The 19829-nt window shown below is 35.5% G+C and overlaps 1 protein-coding gene across 2 annotated transcripts in view; it reads right to left on the reverse strand.

Annotated features, from left to right (window-relative positions):
* EYS (eyes shut homolog) overlaps positions 1-19829 on the reverse strand; it is a 2089174-nt gene that overhangs the window by 1264369 nt on the left and 804976 nt on the right. The gene's annotated exons all lie outside the window — the stretch shown is intronic.

Below are 19829 nucleotides of genomic sequence, written 5' to 3' on the forward strand. Positions count from 1 at the left end.
CAGAGTTCAAGTGATATTCAAAAAGTATTTAAAAAATCACTAAGCCAGAATTTCAAACTCATGGAAGGGAAAGAATAAATTCAAAGTAGAAGAGATTTACCTTTGTAAACTATGAAGTAAAATCATCAGTGCCTATGTCTCTCTGAATCTAACTCAATGTGACAAAGAAAATTAGAAACAGAAAACAAAACTTCATACTCAGTAAAACAATTATCAATAATCCCAAGTCAAAGCACGAAAGAAAATGAGATGACAAATATTGTAAAAGGACCAAGATAAGAGCAGATATGAAGGGCAGGTAGGTGCCTGCTGCTGAAGTAAGCCAGCAGAAATGGCACAAAAATAGTTCTCGGAGTAGGAAACTGATGATTAAAAAAAAAAAATTTAAAAAAAGAACAAAAATTAAAAAAAAAAATAAAAACCTTGCTTGGAATAAAGGCTGGGCCAACTTTCCATCAAAGAGTATTTGGGGCAGAAGAAAAGACACTGGCAGAATTTGGAATTTCAGAGACATGCAACCTTGAAGGCTCATGAAGGAAAATCAGCAGTCCTGTTGCTACCATTATTCACTGTGGTGACAAAAAATATATCTATTCTCCTTCTCCCCCACCTCTCTCATATACATACACATGCATATGCATATGTGTGTTCACATACAAGCAATTGAAAAGCCAATAGCATATGTTGTTTTTCTCTAAGCCATGGAAGCTTCTGCTTGTTTCTCATTGACAAGGACACTGTCTTAACTCACACGTGTTCCCGCAAATATTAAGGTTTTGAAGAACTAATTTTAAAGATAAGAAAAACTTAAAAAGGAATTAGTACAAAATAGACTGTTGTGTTTGTGTGCAAATGTAAATGTAAGAATGAGTATGGAAACAGCCAGACATCTTATATAAGCATTATTTTACCAAACATACTAAAATTATAGCCAAATAATTTTAAGATAAATAAAAAGCTAGTATAAATATTACTCTATACCAAAATATTTAAGGAGATATAAAAGACTCAGGATATCAATCAGTTAATAAAATGAGAGGAGTTACAATGTCAGAATTCCAGAAAAAAATAGAGGATAAATTAAATGCCAATATTCACTGACTCTTGTTTCCTCTCCATGAAAGCAGTGCACATGTACTGCTCCTAGTCTACCATCTTGACCCAACACCCCTTTAAATGTATTTTCTAACTCATCTCCTAGCTTCTAGGGTGTCCTGGCATCTTAGCTATGGATATCCCAGTACCTGCTGGTCACAAGGCAACAGAGACTATGACAGCCATCTGGGTCTCCTGGAGCAGAGGACACAGAGCAGTGGAGATGGACCCCAAGCTCTGGCTTGAGTAAGAGACCTGCTTTGAATTCTTTATCTGGCATCCCAACATTTCATTTTGTTTAGAATTCAGGATCCAGTATTACTATGCTGATTTTTGTCTCATCTGGATAAATTCTTCTTATTCTTGAATTTACTTTTGTTGGAGTGAGACTTTACTTTTCTTGAGGACGTGCCTATGATGTATGTTGAGTAAAATCATTTGGCTTTGCTTCTGGGTATGTTTAGTGGCTGTATTAGTCTGTTTTCATGCTGCTGATAAAGACATACTAGACACTGGGAAAAATAAAAAGAGGTTTAATTGGACTTACAGTTCCACATGGCTGAGGAAGCCTCAGAATCATGATGGGAGGTGAAAGGTATGTCTTACATGGCGGTGGCAAGAGAAAAATGAGGAAGAAGCAAAAGCAAAAATCCCTGATAAACCCATCAGATCCCATGAGACTTAATCACCATCACAAGAATAGCACAGGAGAGACCTGCCTCCATAATTCAATTGCCTCCCCCTGGGTCCCTTCCATAACACGTGGGAATTTTGGGATATACAATTCAAGTTGAGATTTGGATGGGGACACAGCCGAACCATATCATTTCACCCATGGCCCTTCCAAATCTCATGTCCTCACATTTCAACACCAGTCATGCGTTGCTAACAGTCCCTCAAAGTCTTATTTCAGCATTAACTCAAAAGTCCACAGTCCAAAGTCTCATCTGAGACAAGGCAAGTCCCTTCCACCTATGAGTCTGTAAAATCAAAAGCAAGCTAATTACTTCCTACATACAATGGGGGTACAGGTATTGGGTAAGTACAGCTGTTCCAAATGGGAAAAATTGACCAAAACAAAAGGGACGCAAGGCCCATGCAAGTTCAAAATCCAGCAAGGCAATCAAATTTTAAAGCTCCAAAATGATCTCCTTTGAATCCATGTCTCACATCCAGGTCACGCTGATGCAAGAGGTAGGTTCTCATGGTGTTGGGAAGTTCTGTCCCTGTGTCTTTGCAGGGTATAGCCCCTTTCCTGGCTGCTTTCATGGGCTGGCGTTGAGTGTCTGTGACTTTTCCAGGCCGGCGGTGCAAGCTGTCAGTGGATCTACCATTCTGGGTTCTGGAGGATAGTGGCCTTCTTCTCACAGCTCCACTAGGTAAGATCCCAGTAGGTACTGTGTGTGGGGGCTCTGACCCCACATTTTCCTTCCACACTGCCTTAGCAGAGGTTTTCTGTGAGGACCCCGCCCCTTCAGCAAATTTTGCCTTGGCATCCAGGTATTTCCATAAATCTTCTGAAATCTAGGCAGAGGTTCCCAAACCTCAGTTCTTGACTTCTGTGCCCCCAGAGGCTCACCACCATGTGGAAGCTGCCAAGGTTTAGGGCTTCCACCCTCTGAAGTCACAACCCGACCTGTACTTTGGTCACTTTCAGCTATGGATGGAGCGTCTGGGACACAGGGCACCAAGTCCCTAGGCTGCACACAGTATGGTGACCCTGGGCCCAGCCCACAAAACCATTTTTTGCTCCTGAGACTCCAGGGCTGTGATGGGAGGGGATGCTGTGAAGGTCTCTGGCATGGCCTGGAGACATTTTCCCCATGGTCTTCCGCATTAACATTAGGCTCCTCACTACTTATGCAAATTCCTGCACCCAGCTTGAATTTCTCCCCAGAAAAAAGGGTTTTTCTTTTCCACTGCATAGTCAGGCTGCAAATTTTCCAAACTCTTATTCTCTGCTTCCCTTATATAACTGAATGTCTTTAACAGTACTCAAGTTACCTCTTGAATGTTTTGCTGCTTAGAAATTTCTTCTGTCAGACACACTAAATCATCTTTCTCAAGTTCAAAGTTCCACAAATCTCTAGGGCAGGGGCAAAATGCCACCAGTGTCTTTGCTAAAACATAACAAGAGTCACCTTTTCTCCAGTTCCCAACAAGTTCCCTGTCTCCATCTGAGACCACTGCAGCCTGGACCTTATTGTCCCTATCGCTATCAGCATTTGGGGCAAAACCATTCAACAAAACTCTAGGAAGTTCAAATGTTCCCACATTTTCCTGTCTTTTTCTGAGCCCTCCAAACTTCCTACCTCTGTCTGTTACCCAGTTCCAAAGTCACTTCCACATTTTTTATATCTTTTCAGAAGCACCCCATTCTACTGGTACCATTTACTGTATTCGTTCATTTTCATGCTGTTGATAAAGACATACCCGAGACTGGGAAGAAAAAGAAGTTTAATTGGATTTATAGTTCCACATGGTTGGGGAGACCTAAGAATCATGGTGGGAGGTGAAAGGAACTTCTTACATGGTAGTGGCAAGAGAAAAATGAGGAAGAAGCAAAAGCAAAACCCCTGGTAAACCCATTGGAACTCATGAGAGTTAATCACTATCACAAGAATCGTGCAGGAAAGACCAGACCTCATGATTCAATTACCTCCCCCCTGGGTCCCTCCCATAATATGTGGGAATTCTGGGAGATATAATTCAAGTTGAGATTTGGATGGGGACACAACCAAACTATATCAGTGGAATAGATTCTGCATGATTTCTTTGGTTATACATAATCTTCATGTGGTGGCTTTCTCAAATGCTCATTGTGGTAGTCATGTGCCTGGTGTGTCAGCAAGCTCAAGGCCTCCTAATAAACAAGGGTGGTGTGAATAATAGTGGCAGCAGAGGTCATATGAAGCTTGTATCCTTCCCAAATGCTGTGTACTTGTGTCAGCAGATATTGAAATGGGCTATGAAGATAAATCTTAAGGCCAGAAAGTGGTGCTTACAGGTGAGAGCCAGATGGCATGGTCACTAGCTCTCACCTGTAAGATGATCTCACCTGGTCTAGATGATCTCTCATCTACACCCAAAGGTGTAATCTAGATGAAGTTCTCAGGTTCCCAGGTGGTGGGTTGGGTTGTAGAACATTCACTGGTCCTAGTCCCACACTTCGCCTCTGAGGGCAGAGACAACACAGCTTGGAACTGGGCCAAGTGAGGCTACATGAGGGCCCCTAATGGTGGGTGCAAGCACCAGCCCCAGTAGGGGTCAGAGTCAGTTCTCAGGATCCTGGAAAAACTTCCCAGTGAGGAGCAGAATAATCATTGCTGGGCCTAAGACCCAGGATGGGGAATGAGAAACAGCTCAGGCTCTGCAGGCTAGCAAGTGGTAGAGGGACCTGCTGTGCTCTCACACTCCAGACCTAGCAGGGCTCCCTCCCATAGTCTGACTCTGGCAGAAAGTTAGAACACTTAGCCAAAGCACTCCCCGTTTGCCTTCAGACTGACCTATCCCAGGCCACAAAACTTTCTGCTGGGGTCAAAACCACACCCACTCAGGTCTTGTGAAGAGGAAGCACCAAAGTACTGTGCCTGTGGCTGGAGCACATACCACATTTGCCTCTCAATTCTGGCCCCAGGGGCTTCTCCCCTGGTCAAGATCTTAAATCTCTGGCCTGAGACTCTCCAAACCAGTAACTGCCACTTGTGCTGGCTGGCAGGATTCCACACAGCTCTCTATGAGCTAGGATACAGAATGGCCTCATTCTGTTGGTGCCCAGTTCTAGGAGTGCATGCAGGATAATTTCTAGAGCTGTTCCTGCTCATAGTCTCCCTGTTGCTCCCAAAGGTAGATCCAGAGCTTGGTTGGGACAAGGATTTCAATTATAGCCCGGATTGCCCAGCTTCCCAGTGAGACTGTGCATCATGGAGGCAATCACTCTCCATCTCATGCACTTTTCACTCACAATTTTCTGCTGGAGTCTGCCACATAGGTTGTTACCTGCATTTTTTTTTCTAAGTACCCAAAGTTTTCTTTCACTCTAATGTTGATCTCCCGTGTTCCTTTTTGCACAGAAGTTCACAATGTGAATCTTTACACACAGTTTTGCTATTTCTAAGTCGGTGAGGTATACTAACAAAGCCTCCAATTAGCCATCTGGTGAAAGAAAAGTGTTTAAAAACTTTGAAAAAGAGATAGACCCTAAAATGTAAGTATTTATAAAGAATTTCTATACCAAGACATATGTTAATTGTGATTTACTGTGAAAAGCAAGAGCAAATATAAAGATTATATAGGCGATATACTTTTTTTTTTTTTTTTTTACAAAAGGAAGTGGAGTTATATTTTCTCATTCTTAAGTCAAGGAAGAATTTTATGGCTGAATCTTTTAGTATAGGACATTGGGAAACATAATGGACCATGACTTGATGTATGGCTTTGCAAGATGTATAGAAATGTTCAAATACACATCTTTTAAACTGATTCTCCATGAAAACTGAAGGCAAAATGTAACATGCTTAGTGTGGGAAAAAAAAAAAAAAAAGGATTATTAGCTTGAATAATGTGCTCTAGACACAGATCTAGGAGAAACACATAAAATGGATTTCTTATTTTTATGTGAGCTCTTTGTGTTTGTCAGTTGGCTTACCATTTTGAAAGCTGATAGTTCTCAGGGTATGCATTGGAAATGCCCACAGATTATTTAGCAAAACAACATTGATCTGGGAAGAAAGCTCTCTACAAGAAAAGAAATATCCCTAAAGCAAACTAGCAATACAAAATCTTACTTACCTAGAAATACACTAAGAAAAGTTATTGATTACTTACATGATCAATTCTATAGATTGAAACAATTTAGAATAATAAATACAGAAATAAAACTTTTCACCATTAAATTTATGTCAAAACTCCCCAGCATAAGAAAAACCACAACATTGAACAACCCCTTCATCACTGATTTGGCAAGGAATCATAAGTGACAACAAAAAATAATGTAAAATCTTAAGGGCTCTGGTGTAAGAAGTCCTAATCTATATTTCTTCTGCTAAAAACATGTCATTGGAAAAGCAACTGATCTATGTAATTTTTATATCCCCCTATAAGAAACATAAATAATATCAGTATATCATCTGGCTATAGTTATAATAAAAGTCAAATTAAAAGTTTCCATGAAACTCCTTTATTAAGATAAACCTAATAAATAAATAATTTAATTTACATTCAATATTTCTCATGCTGAAAAAAAAGATGTATTGATGTTTTGAGAATAGTTTATTAGAAATTACTACAGAAGGAAAAATTTCAAAAGCCCAACAAATAGCAGGGTGTAAGAGGGTGGAAATGAACTGTGAATGGGCACAAGGAAACTTTCTAGGGTGATGAGTAAGTTCTATATTTTGGATTCGGTGGTAATTACACAAGTAAGTGCAACGGACAAAACCCCTTAAATTGTATATGCAAAATCTCGGCATTTTATTATGCATAATCACAATAAAAAATGCCCAAAGCTATTGAACACCTTATGGAAAGTCTATTTCTCTAAAAACATTGCCCCTTCCTTCCCCATAAAAAGAAAGAGTAAGGGAAAAAGTCTACTTCAAAACATAAGAAAAATGCAGGACCTCAATTAGACCATGTTTTTTTCAAGAACTTAATATCAAATTTTGATTACCTTTCAAAAAAAGAAAATACAGATTTTGCAGTAAATAGTATTCTCAAGTACATTTTTTCCTTTGTTTCCAAATGTGTATTACCTTTCTTCCACAGTTCAATAAAAATAATTTTACTCACAAATGCCATAATCCTAAATGTCACATTTTGTTTTTGTTGCAGTCGTGGTCATTGCCCTCCCATGCAACATTGAATCTGAAACAAACAATAACTAATGGCTTTCAATTCATTTCTAACGAGAGCAATTTCTGAATATGTCTGCATCATTCTGGTTTTTTTTCCTGGTATTATGTTTTTACATGTTTCTTAAATTTTACAGTTCCTAGTACTTTGCATTAAAACAATTCATCATCTTTAAAAACAAACGTTAAAAAAGAAGAAAACAAGCAAAATCTATTCTTAGGTACGGTACTTTTTAAAAGTCCATTTTAATTTTTTTTTAATTTTAGTTTATTTTTAATTGACAAGTAATAAGGCAACACTTTTAATCTGAACTTGGTATTGTGGTTCTACATGAAATAATGAGATAAGCTAATATTAAATGATTTTTTTCTAACTATACTTCTAAATAATTAAAATTATCTTTCAATATGTTTCTATACAGTTCTGTGAATAAAATTTAAAGATTTTATGTATGGCTATGCTAAATTATAAACTTCTGGGCTTCACTAACCATATGTTTTCATAACTGCACTCAGAAGACATCAGAAGGTGCTGGGGTTGAATTGTAGCTCCCCAAAAGACCTTGAACTCCTAATCGCCAGGATCTCAAAATGTGGCCTCTTTTGAAAATAGAGTCTTTACAGTGATATTCAAATGAAAGTGAATTCATTAGGGTGGGAACTAATTCAATAGGACCACTGTCTTCTAAAAAAGGGGGAAATTTTGATACAGAGATAGGCAGTCACACAGGAAGAAAACTACAAACCTTGAAGGGTGAAATGAGGGTGATTCTTCAGAAGCCAAGGAATGCCAAAGATTGTCCTGACAAAGTAACACAGAAGGTATACGGGGAGTTTTACAATTACTATGATACTTGATAAAATTGTCTCTTCCTCCATTCTTTCAACTCAGTTTCAGTCAAATAAGAGAGTTCATCTATTCATTCAAAATAAGGTCTTTAATACCTTTTCTGTTTATCACTGCCTGTCTTCAAATAATATGCCACTTCACGTTTAACGTAATAGCCTTACAACAAGATACTGTGATTTCCCCTTTTCTTCCTTTGTACTACTCTTATCAAAAAGCAATTTTACTTAATCAGTGATTTCTAAGGCCTATTTGTACAGTTATAATTGGTTGTAGGATGTATTTATCTGTCAAAAAAATTACACTTAACTCCTGAGTTACTCCTTTTTGATAAAATTTGAACTACATGAGGTTCCAACTTTTCCAGTGAGAAAATAATAATTATTTAGTCTTCACAAATTTGTTAAACCTTGCAAACTGAGCGATATCATACATATCAACATATGTTGCCACTGGCAACATATGTATGATTATATACTATAAGCAGCATCAGATGATGATAATCTTAAACCATGGATGTGGAATCACGCCTGTCTTGTTCTGGTATTTAGATTTACTACTTTTTAACACTGTGATGTCTGCATAAGTTACTGAAAATATCTAAGTTTTAGTTCTTTCATATATAAAATAAAATCTGACTAAGAGATTTACTCAAGAACAAAATGATACAAACTGTGTCTGCTATAGATAATTGCTTTAATTACTTGTGTGAATTTATTGAATCTGTCTAAAAGATAATTTGATAAAAACTACTCAAATATTAAATGTAGACCACTTTGATCCAGCAGTTACACTTACAGTAATTTATTCTACAAATATACTTGCCTACATATATAAAGAGGCATATATAATTAATTCCCCAAGTAATAGATTATGATTGTAAAATATTAAAAATTCCCTGTGTCTGTTATCTCTGCAAACTACAGTGTAGCTGTACCATAAGGGGATGAGTGATCTACCTACCCACACATATTTTGTTCAAACCTCTGGTTTTTGTGAAGGAAAAATCTTTTAACTCCTAAAGATAGATACTGTACCACAGATTGTTGTTGCCTGAACTAAAATGTTGTCATGCCTTTGCTTTTATATTAGCACTTAAGACTTCTATGCATAAATAAGGTTAAAAAAAAAAAAAGCAAAACAAAATCTCTGATAACACACAACACACTAAAGTTTTCATAGCTTTTATTTGATGTGTTAAAACACACAAAAACCAACATAAGATTTTACTTAATAAATGTCAGACTTTTCCAGTTATTATACCCATTACAAATTTTAAACATATTTTTATAAGAGACATGAAAATTTTAATGCATAGTGCTTCATGATATAAGGCATCTATTTAAATACTTCTCAAATATAAACTAAGAAAGAAAATTCTCACAGTCAACTGGGAGCAAACCTTCATGTTGTCTGAAACTCAGCTTTGGAGTGTCCATAAGAAAAGCAGGCCAAAGCGTCAACACAAATGCCAACTGCACAGGCAGCAAAGAGCCAGATGCTGTTGGCAAAACATGCTCCAGAGTGTGGCATCTGGGTCCAATAACGGCCATACAGAGCCCCATCTGTAGCTAAAGCTGTTGACTCTGCTTTGGGGGAAGAAAAATCAGAAATAAAGAAGGCAGTTAAATTTTAAACCGTGCCAGGAATAGCAGAAGGCAGGTTGCAGTCAGCATTCAAATTATATCCCTAGCCCAATTTGCTTTTTAATGTCTTGAAACTGTGTAAACACTAAACTATGTTAACTCCAGTTGTTTAGAGACATGAGCACATGTAAGTAGTTCAGTAACTTAGGACACACAAATCACCTAAATAGATTTGATATTTCATCAAACGTTCATTTATCAAATTTTTTTCTCAAGGAATATAAGCATATGGCCCATGAAATGCAATTCTAATTTGATCTATTAAAATATGTAATTTTAAGTGTTCATTGTGGTATATAATTTTCTTCAAATGGCATAAAATTTAAGACTCTTCTTTACAATTTTTATAATATTTCATTAGAATAACTCTTCACAAAATTAAATAGGATATTCATGTATCCTTCACTGAGACTCCTTAAATTTTTGATCAGTGGAAATTTGTGGGAAAGCTACAGAGAACCTTAATCCTTAATCAAATAAAATTTTTCAAAATTATAAAGGGATGATTAAAGTAATCTCTTTTTAGTGTTATTTATTGTGCATATAGATATATAAAATTGAATTAGTTGATATCTATATGATTAAAAAGATTCATCATTTATAAAATGCCACACTAATCTTATCTATGCATATATTTTTGAAAACAAGATAAATGTTTTAAATAACAAAAACTATGATATTTAGAGTGAACTATATATAAAAAAGTTAACTAAAACCTTGTGGACAGAATATTATTTATCACCATAATTCTTTGAGACATTATTATTTTTGATTCTACTTTCTAGCTAAGGAAACTGGAAGCTTGCAAATGTAATGTAAACTTACTTATCCCAATTCACATCAACCTTTAGAGATAGAATCAAACTTAATATGCAGACACTGCAGACAATGTGATTGTAGAACCCATATTTATTCTCCCTCTCCCCAATAATATAAATATAAAATATAACATGATAGAATCATTTCTGTAATAGCAGAAGAACTAGTCAAAAATACACTCTTCCATAAAAGAAACCTGTACATTGATAAACACAGTTGAAATAAGCTGTTTCAGAACTATGCAAATGAACTAAAGGCTTGAAACAATCTCCATGTTTATTCAAGAAAAATGATTGAATCTCATAAACCTAATTAGCTTTGTGGTCGTAAACAACCATCCCTCTCTCCCCAGCTCTTTAATGGACTTGAAATCCAACATCATTGCAATTAGGGTAGCTGAGAAACCAGCAACCTAATAGCCAGTGGAGGGGACAGTAAAAGTATGAATCTGACTCAAAAGACTCTTCCCAAGGAATGTCACTATTTCATTGGTTTGACAGCACTCTGAAAAACTCCAATCTCAGGGACTGACTTTATTGGGCCTGATTAAAAATTCACTCTTATAAAAAACCATATATCTAGAGAATTTGTTAAAAATAATCAGTGGCAATTGCTTCATATCACAGTGTTTGAGACAATAACAATAATTCCAGTTGAGGGCAACTCTAGGTTGACCAATATAATTAAAGATTTAATAACTCGGGAATTAGATGTACCTAGAAGTCTTTGAAAGCTAGAAAAAATCCTAGAAAACTAGAAAACATCACAGCATGCGAGTGTATACACAGGCCTAAGAAATATATAAACAGCCCTAATCTCTGATCTCTGACTAACCTTGAGGCTCTATACAAGCAGAAAGTAAAGAATAAAGTACAGTTGTAAACTGCCTGGCTGAGCGCTGAAGACATGTCTCAACATACACACAGAGTCCTTCAGGAAAGGTTAGAAGATGTTTTAGTTCCAAAAATTTAAGAAAAATCTGTCAAATTATTCATTTTAGCTGAACACTAAGTTAATCAAGCAGAGACTTCAATGGCCACACATGGCAAAGAACAATCCCAGTGAAACACTAGACAAACAGTAGAAACAACAAAATCAAAAACAGTAACTGCTAGGAGAGAGCAGGATTTGATTTCCAGATGTACCAAGTTATACTATTTAACATGTCAAGTTACCAGAAAATATTATAAGTCATACAAAGAAATAAAAGTATGGGCCATGCACAGAAATAAAACCAGTAAATAGAAACTGCCTTTGAGGACACCTGAATACTGGATTTACTTGACAAATATATTAAGTCAGCTATGGTAAACTTGTTCAAAGATAAATAGAAACTATATATAATCAATTCAGGAAAGTAGGAGATCAACATCTTACCAAAGCAATAATAAAAATAAAAGAAGAAATTATTAAATTTTTTTTAAAGTTGAAAATTACAAAAACTGAAAAACAAATGTATAAGAGAAAAATAAACAACTTCATCAAAAGTGGTGAAGGATATGTACAGACACTTCTCAAAAGGAGGCATTTATGCGGTCAAGAAACATATGAAAAACAGCTCATCATTACCGGTCATTAGAGAAATGCAAATCAAAACCACAATTAGATACAATTTCACACCAGTTAGAATGGCGATCATTAAAAAGTCAGGAAACAACAGATGCTGAAGAGGATGTGGAGAAATAAGAATGCTTTTACACTGTTGGTGGGAGTGTAAATTAGTTCCACCACTGTGGAAGACAGTGTGGCAATTCCTCAAGTATCTAGAACTAGAAATACCATTTGAGCCAGCAATCCCATTACTAGGTATATACCTGAAGGATTATAAAACTTTCTACTATAAAGACACATGCACACGTATATTTATTGCAGCACTGTTCGCAAAGCAAAGACTTGGAACCAATCCAAATGCCCATCAATGATAGACTGGATAAGGAAAATGTGGCACATATACAGCATGAAATACTCTGCAGCCACAAAAAAGGAATGAGTTTATGTGTTTTGCAGGGACATGGATGAACACGGAAATCATGAATCTCAGCAAACCAACACAGGAACAGAAAACCAAACACTGTATGTTCTTACTCATAAGTGGGAGTTGAACAATGAGCACCCAGGGAGGGCAACATCACACACCAGGGCCTGTTGGGTTGATGGGTGCAGTAAACCACCATGGCATGTGTATGGCACGTGTAGACCTATGTAAAAAACTTGCACATTCTGCACATGTATCCCAGAAGTTAAAGTATATTTTTTTAAAAAGTTATTGGAAAAAAATACAATAATTACAAATTGAGTACAACAAGAGACTTAATTTGGCAGAAGAAAGAAGCAGTGAACATAAAGATAAGTTTATTAAGATAATTGTTTCGGAGGATCATCAGAAAAAAATAAATGCGTAGATCCTCAGAGATCTACTCATACATGAGAGTTCCAAAAGGAAAAGGGATAAATGCTTTGAAAAAATAATGGCCAAAATTCTCTGAATTTTATGAAAAAATGTTGATCTACACATCCATGAATCTCATCAAACTCAAAGTAGAAAAAATTCAAAGAAATCGAAAGTTAATCATGACAGTCAAACTGTCAAACACGAAGAGATAATAGTGATAGCATCGAGAAAAAAGTGATTTATTACATACAAGGATCCTCATAAGAACAACAATTGATTTCCCATCAGAAGCCACCCTGTAGACGAGACAGCAGCAGGATGACATATTTGAAGTGCTAAAAGAAGAAAATACTATCAACCATGAATTCTATATCCCACAATGCTACCTTCTAAATTAAAGCAGAATTAAGACATTTTCAGACAAATAAGAACTGGGAGAATTCACAACTAGCAGACTAACATATAAAGAATAGCAATGATAGTCCTTTAAGCTAAAATGAAAGTAAACTATAGAATCTTAATTATTCACACATAAAAATAATGAGATCCAGTAATGGTAACTATATTAGTAAATATTAAAACCAGTATAAATATGCTTTGTTCATAACTCTTTTCTCTTTCTATATGATTTAAAAGATGGAACATAAAGCCATAATTATAACAGCTTGTTGATGGGCTTATAATGTATAAGATATAATTTGTATCACAATAATAAAATAAGGGAGTAGAAAAAAGGGGGGGCAATGGTGGAGCAATATTTTTGCATATTATTAAAATTAAGTTGCTATTAATGCTATGTAATTGCTTTATCTTAAGAGGTTACTTGTAATCTATAGGGCAACCATTAATTTAAAAAAATACAATAAATGTAACAAGGGTATTAAAGTGGTGTATCAGAAAAATACCTGTTTTACACAAAGTAAGGCAATAATGGAGGAATGTAGGAACAAAACAGAAAAAGACGTATAGAAAACAAATGGCGAAATAGTAGAAGTAAACTCTACCTTAGCAGTAATTAAAATAAATGTAAATTGAATAAACATTCCAATCAAAAGACAAATAATGGCAGAATGTGTTTAATGAAAAAATTGTTCAACTATATGCTATTTGTAATAGACACACTTTGTATTCAAGAGTGAAAACTAAATTCATAGGAAGAGGAAGGAGGACATAATGAAAATTAAAGCATAAATTAATAAAGCAGAGAATCAAAAAGCAATAGAACAAAACAACGAATTCTAAAACTGGCACTTTCAGAAATTGAAAAACTATTAACTATACTGATCAAGAAAAAATAGAGAAGATCCACATTACGAGAATCATCAACAAAAGAGAAGAAAATACTACACTCTTCCAAAAATAAAAAAGGATTCAAAGAGAATACTAAACAATTACATGCTAACCAATTATAAAACCTAATTGAAATAGACAACTTTATAGAAAGGCAAAACCACTGAAAGTAACCCAAAAAAAGTATGGCATATCAATAAACTTACAATAAGGAAAGAGATTGATTTAGTAATAAAAATGTGTTCAACAAAGTAAGCATGAGTAGGTTGCTCTACTGGTAAATTTTACCAAATGTTTACAGAATAATGAACACCAATCCTTCTGCGAACTGTTCCAAAAGAGAAGGGGAAAATTCTTAACATATTCTATGTGGCTAATATTACCCAGATACCAAATCCAGTCAAAGATATGACAAAAAATGAAAAATACAGATCAATATGCCTTATGAATACAGACCCCAAGTTCCTTCATCAAATACTAGCAAATGGAATTCAGCAACATATCCAAAGAAATATACATTATGACCAATTGGGATATATATTAGTACTGCAAGGTGGGTTTTTTTTTTTTTTTTTTTTTTTTTTTTGAGACGGAGTCTCGCTCTGTCGCCCAGGCTGGAGTGCGGTGGCCGGATCTCAGCTCACTGCAAGCTCCGCCTCCCGGGTTCACGCCATTCTCCTGACTCAGCCTCCGAGTAGCTGGGACTACAGGCGCCCGCCACCTCGCCCGGCTAGTTTTTTTGTATTTTTTAGTAGAGACGGGGTTTCACAGTGTTAGCCAGGATGGTCTCGATCTCCTGACCTCGTGATCCGCCCGCCTCGGCCTCCCAAAGTGCTGGGATTACAGGCTTGAGCCACCGCGCCCGGCCGCAAGGTGGGTTTTAAATTAGAAAATCAGTGAATGCAAAACACCATATTAATAGAATATAACACAAATTACACATAAAAATAGCTTCATTGATAGCATTTGAAAACATTCAACACTTTTTTATAAAAAAACAAACAAAACACTCAACAAACCAGAAACAGAAGGGAATGTACAAAATCTGGTAAAGTGTCCTATGAAAAATTTACAGCTAACATCATATTTTTTGATGAAAGATGGCTTGATTTTCTTTTAAGATCAGGAAAAAGACAAGGATATTCAGTCTGTCATTTCTATTCAACATTGTACTGGAAGTTGTTGGGATAATTAAACAGAAAACAGAAAAAAACGTATTGATATTGGAAAGGTAGGAGCAAAATTATCTCCATTATCAGATATTAAAAATCCTGAGGAATTGACCAAAAATTATTATAACTAATAAATAAGTTTACTAATGTTGAAAAATACATGATCAATATACAAAAATCAGTGGTGTTTCTACACACTAGCAAAGAACAATCTGAAAATGGCGTTAAGACAATTCCATTTCTAATAACATAAAAAGATTCAAATTCTTAAGAACAGATTCTAAGAGGTACAAGTATACATTGGAAACTATAAATATTATTGAAAGAAATTAAAGAAGATTCAACAAAATCCCTATTAAAGTTATGGCTGCCATTTTCTTTAGAAAGTAACAAACTGATACTAAAATTCATACGGAAGTACAAGGAGCCCAGTTTAGCAAAACAATGTTAAAACAAAAAAAAAAGTTGGATTCATACTTCCTGACTTCAAACCTACTAAAGGCTACAATAAGAGGGTGTGGTATTACAATAAAGATAAATAGAATATAGTGTCCAGAAATCCTTACATGTTTGTCTAACTGGTTTTAAATAAAAGTACCAAGATAATTTAATGTGGAAAGAATAGTATTTTTAAGAAATTATCCTGAGACAACTGGATATTCCTGTGTAGAAGAATGAGGCTGGACCCTTACCTCACACACCACACATATAAATTAATTAACTCAAAATGGATTATATCTCAATATAAGACCTAAAAATATAAAGTTTATAGAAGAAATTAAGGAATAAAATTATTGTAATCTTGAGTTAGACAACAATTTCTTAGCTATGATATGAAAAGCAAAAGTGACAAAAGAAAATGAGTCAATTGGTTGTCCTCAATATTAAAATTGTTTGTGCCTCAAAGGACACCATGAGGAAAAAGACAACTCACATAATGGAAGAAAATATTTTCAAATCATATTTGATAAGGGGATGGTATCCAAAATACATAAAATGTCTTACAACTAAAACAAAAGGTACATAACTCCATTCCCAAATGGGCAGATGATATGAGGAGATATTCTCCCAAAAAGAGATACACGAGATCAGAAAGCACATGTTAAGATGAGCAGTATTATTAGTCCTTAGGGAGATGAAAATCAAATGTGCATTGAAATACCACTTCACACCCCCTAGAAGGGTTAAAAAGACAAACATCAACAAATATTGGCAAGATGTGGAGAAGTTGACACTCTCATACACTGCTGGTGGTACTGCAAAAATAGTACATTCACTTTGGAAAAGAGTTTGGAAGTTCCTCTAAAAGTTAAGCATAGTTACTCTATGATCCAGCAATTCTACTCCTAGTTTTATATGCAAAAGAATTGAAAATATATGTCTGGATATATATTATACATGTTTATAGCAGCATTATTCATAATAGACAAAAAAGTTGTAATAATCAACATGTTTATCAGCTGAAAAATAAATTTGCTGTAACTTTATGATGTAATGTTAATTAATTATATTAATTAGAGACAAAACAAGGAACATCACCCAAACCAAAAGACTAACAAAACAATCACCTGTCATGGCTAATATAAGTAATTGTAATGTTATCTGGTCATAAAAAAGAAACAAAGTCCTTATACCTGCTGTGACATAAATCTTGAAAACATCATGCTAAGCGAATCAGTCACAAAAAACATATATTGTATGATTCCATTTATATGAAATGTCCAGAACAGACAAATCCCAGAGATAGAACGTTGATTAGCCTGGCTAACATGGTGAAACCCTATCTCTACTACAAATATACAAAAATTAGCCAGGCATGGTGGCAGGCACCTGTAATCCCAGCTACTCAGGAAGCTGAGGCAGGAGATTCACTTGAACCCAGGAGATGGAGGTTGCAGTGAGCCAAGATCATGCCACTGCACTCCAGCCTGTGAAACAGAATGAGACTCCACCTCAAAAAAATATATAAATATATATTTGGTTATTAAGCTTTTGGAATAATAGCAATAGCTACTCAGAATTTTTCTTTTATTGCTCTCCACAGTAGCTGAACTAATTTGTATTCCCAACAACACTGTTTAAACTTTGTCTTTTCTTTTCTTTTTTTTTTTTTTTTTTTTTTGAGACGGAGTCTCGCTCTGTCGCCCGGGCTGGAGTGCAATGGCCGGATCTCAGCTCACTGCAAGCTCCGCCTCCTGCCTCCCGAGTAGCTGGGACTACAGGCACCCGCCACTTCGCCCGGCTAGTTTTTTGTATTCTTTAGTAGAGACGGGGTTTCACGGGGTTTCACTGTGTTAGCCAGGATCGTCTCGATCTCCTGACCTTGTGATTCGCCCGTCTCGGCCTCCCAAAGTGCTGGGATTACAGGCTTGAGCCACCGCGCCCTGCCTAAAACTTTGTCTTTTCTCTAATGCCTTACCAGCATCTGTTGGTTTTTAAATTTTTAATAATAGCAATGCTGGTTTGTGTGAGATGTTTTCTCATTGTGATTTTGATTTGGATTTCTCTGATTAGTGATGTTGAACATTTTTTTTTCATATGTTTATGGGGCCCTTGTTAAATCTCAAAATGTCAGAAAGATCTCAAACTAAAGATCTAATATCATACTTGGAAAACCAGAAACATAACAGCAAACTAATTACAAACCTAGCAAAAGAAAATAACTAAAATCAGAGCAGAACTGAACAAAATTAAGACCCCAAAATCCAGGGAAAGAATAAATTTAAGCAAAAGTTGTTTTTTTTGAAAGCATAAACAAGATTGATAAACCACTGTCTACATTAACAAATAAAAAAATGACAGAAGATCCAAATAAGTATAATCAGAGATGACAAAGGTGATATTACAACCGATCCCACAGATGTAGAAAGATTCTGAGAGACCCTTATGAACACTTGCATACACATAAACTAGAAAATCTAAAGGAAATGGATAAACACCTGGTAACACACAACCTCCCAAGATTGAATGAGAAAAAAAAAAAAAAATTGAAATCCTGAAAATACCAAGTTTTGAAATTGAATTAATAATTTAATAAAAACAACCTACCAACCAGATAAGCCCAAAACCAGATGGATTCATGCCAAATTTCACCAGATGTAAAAAGAAAAGCCGGTACCCATTCTACTGTAACTATTCCAAAATAAAAAATAAAAAAATCAAGTAGAAGGAACTCTTCCCTAACTCACTCTATGAAGCCAGTATTATCCAGATACCAAAACCTGGCAAAGATACAACACAAAAACACCTTATGACCCTAGATGTAAAACTCCTCAACAAAATACTAGAAAAACAAATATGGCAGCACATCAAAAAGTTAATTCTCCAACTAAGCTTCATTCCTGGGAAGCAATTGCTTCAATATACACAAATCAATAAATGTGATTCACCCCATAAACAGAATTAAAAACAAAAAACACATGACGATCCCAATAGAAGTAGAAAATTCTGCTACAAAATACATCATGTTAAAAATCCTAAATAGACTAGGCATCTAAGAAACATATCTCAAAATAATAAGAGTCATCTATGGTAAATCCACAGCCAACATCATACTGAATGGGCAAAGTCTATAAACATTACTCTGGAGGACTGAAACAAGCCCAGACTCACAACTCCTATTCAACACAGTACCAGAAGTCTGAGCCAGAGCTATCAGGCAAGAGAAATAACTAAAAGGTATCCAAAAAGGAATAAAAGATTTCAAACTATCTCTCTTTACTGATGATATGATTCTACACCTAGAAGATGCTGAGGACTCCACCAAAATGCTCCTGGAACTGATAAAAAAAAAAAAAAAAGTTGGTAAAGTTTCAGTATACAAAATTATTGTGTACCAATCAGTAACATTTCTATGCACCAATAACATTCAGGCTAAGAGCCAAATCAAGAATCCATTTACAATATGCAATCCCATTTACAATAGCACACACACCAAAACCAACCAACCAACGAAACAAACAAACAAAAACCAAAGAATACATCTAACCAAGGATGTGAAAGATCTGTACAAAGAGAACTACAAAACACTGCTAAAAGTAATGAGTAACGACACAAACAAATGAAAAAATATCCCGTGTTCATGGTGTGGAAGAATTCATATCATTAAAATGGCCATAATGCCCAAAGCCATGTACAGATTCAACCTATCAACCTACGAATGTCATTTTTCACAGAATTAGAGAAAATCTATACTAAAATATATGTAGAATGAAAAAAGAGGTTGAATAACCAAAGCAATCTTAGAGAGGAAACAACAACAACAAAAAAAGACGGAAGCATCACGTTATCTGATTTCAAACTATACTATAAGTCTATAGTAACCAAAAACAGCAGGTCAGCAAGGCACTAGTAAAACAACAATAATAACGGACACATAGATCAGTGGAACAGAATAGCAAACGCAGAGATAAAGCAACATACTGACAGCCATCTAATATTTGACAAATCAGCAAAAATAAGCAATGAGGGAAGGCCCCCCTATTCAATAAAGGGTGCTGGGATAGTTGGCTATCCATATGCAGAGGACTGAAATTGGACCCTTAACTTTTGCTATATACAAAAAAGTAACCCAGGATGGATTAAATATATAAATACAAGACCTATGACTATAAGAATCCTAGAAGGAAACCTAGAAAACACCATTCTGGACATCAACCTTGATAAATAATTTATGAGTGAGTCCACAAAAGCAATTGCAACAAAACCAAAAATTGA

This window comes from Trachypithecus francoisi, unplaced genomic scaffold (genome assembly GCF_009764315.1).
Source record: "Trachypithecus francoisi isolate TF-2019V2 unplaced genomic scaffold, Tfra_2.0 Lachesis_group10, whole genome shotgun sequence".
Classification (NCBI taxonomy): Eukaryota; Metazoa; Chordata; class Mammalia; order Primates; family Cercopithecidae; genus Trachypithecus; species Trachypithecus francoisi.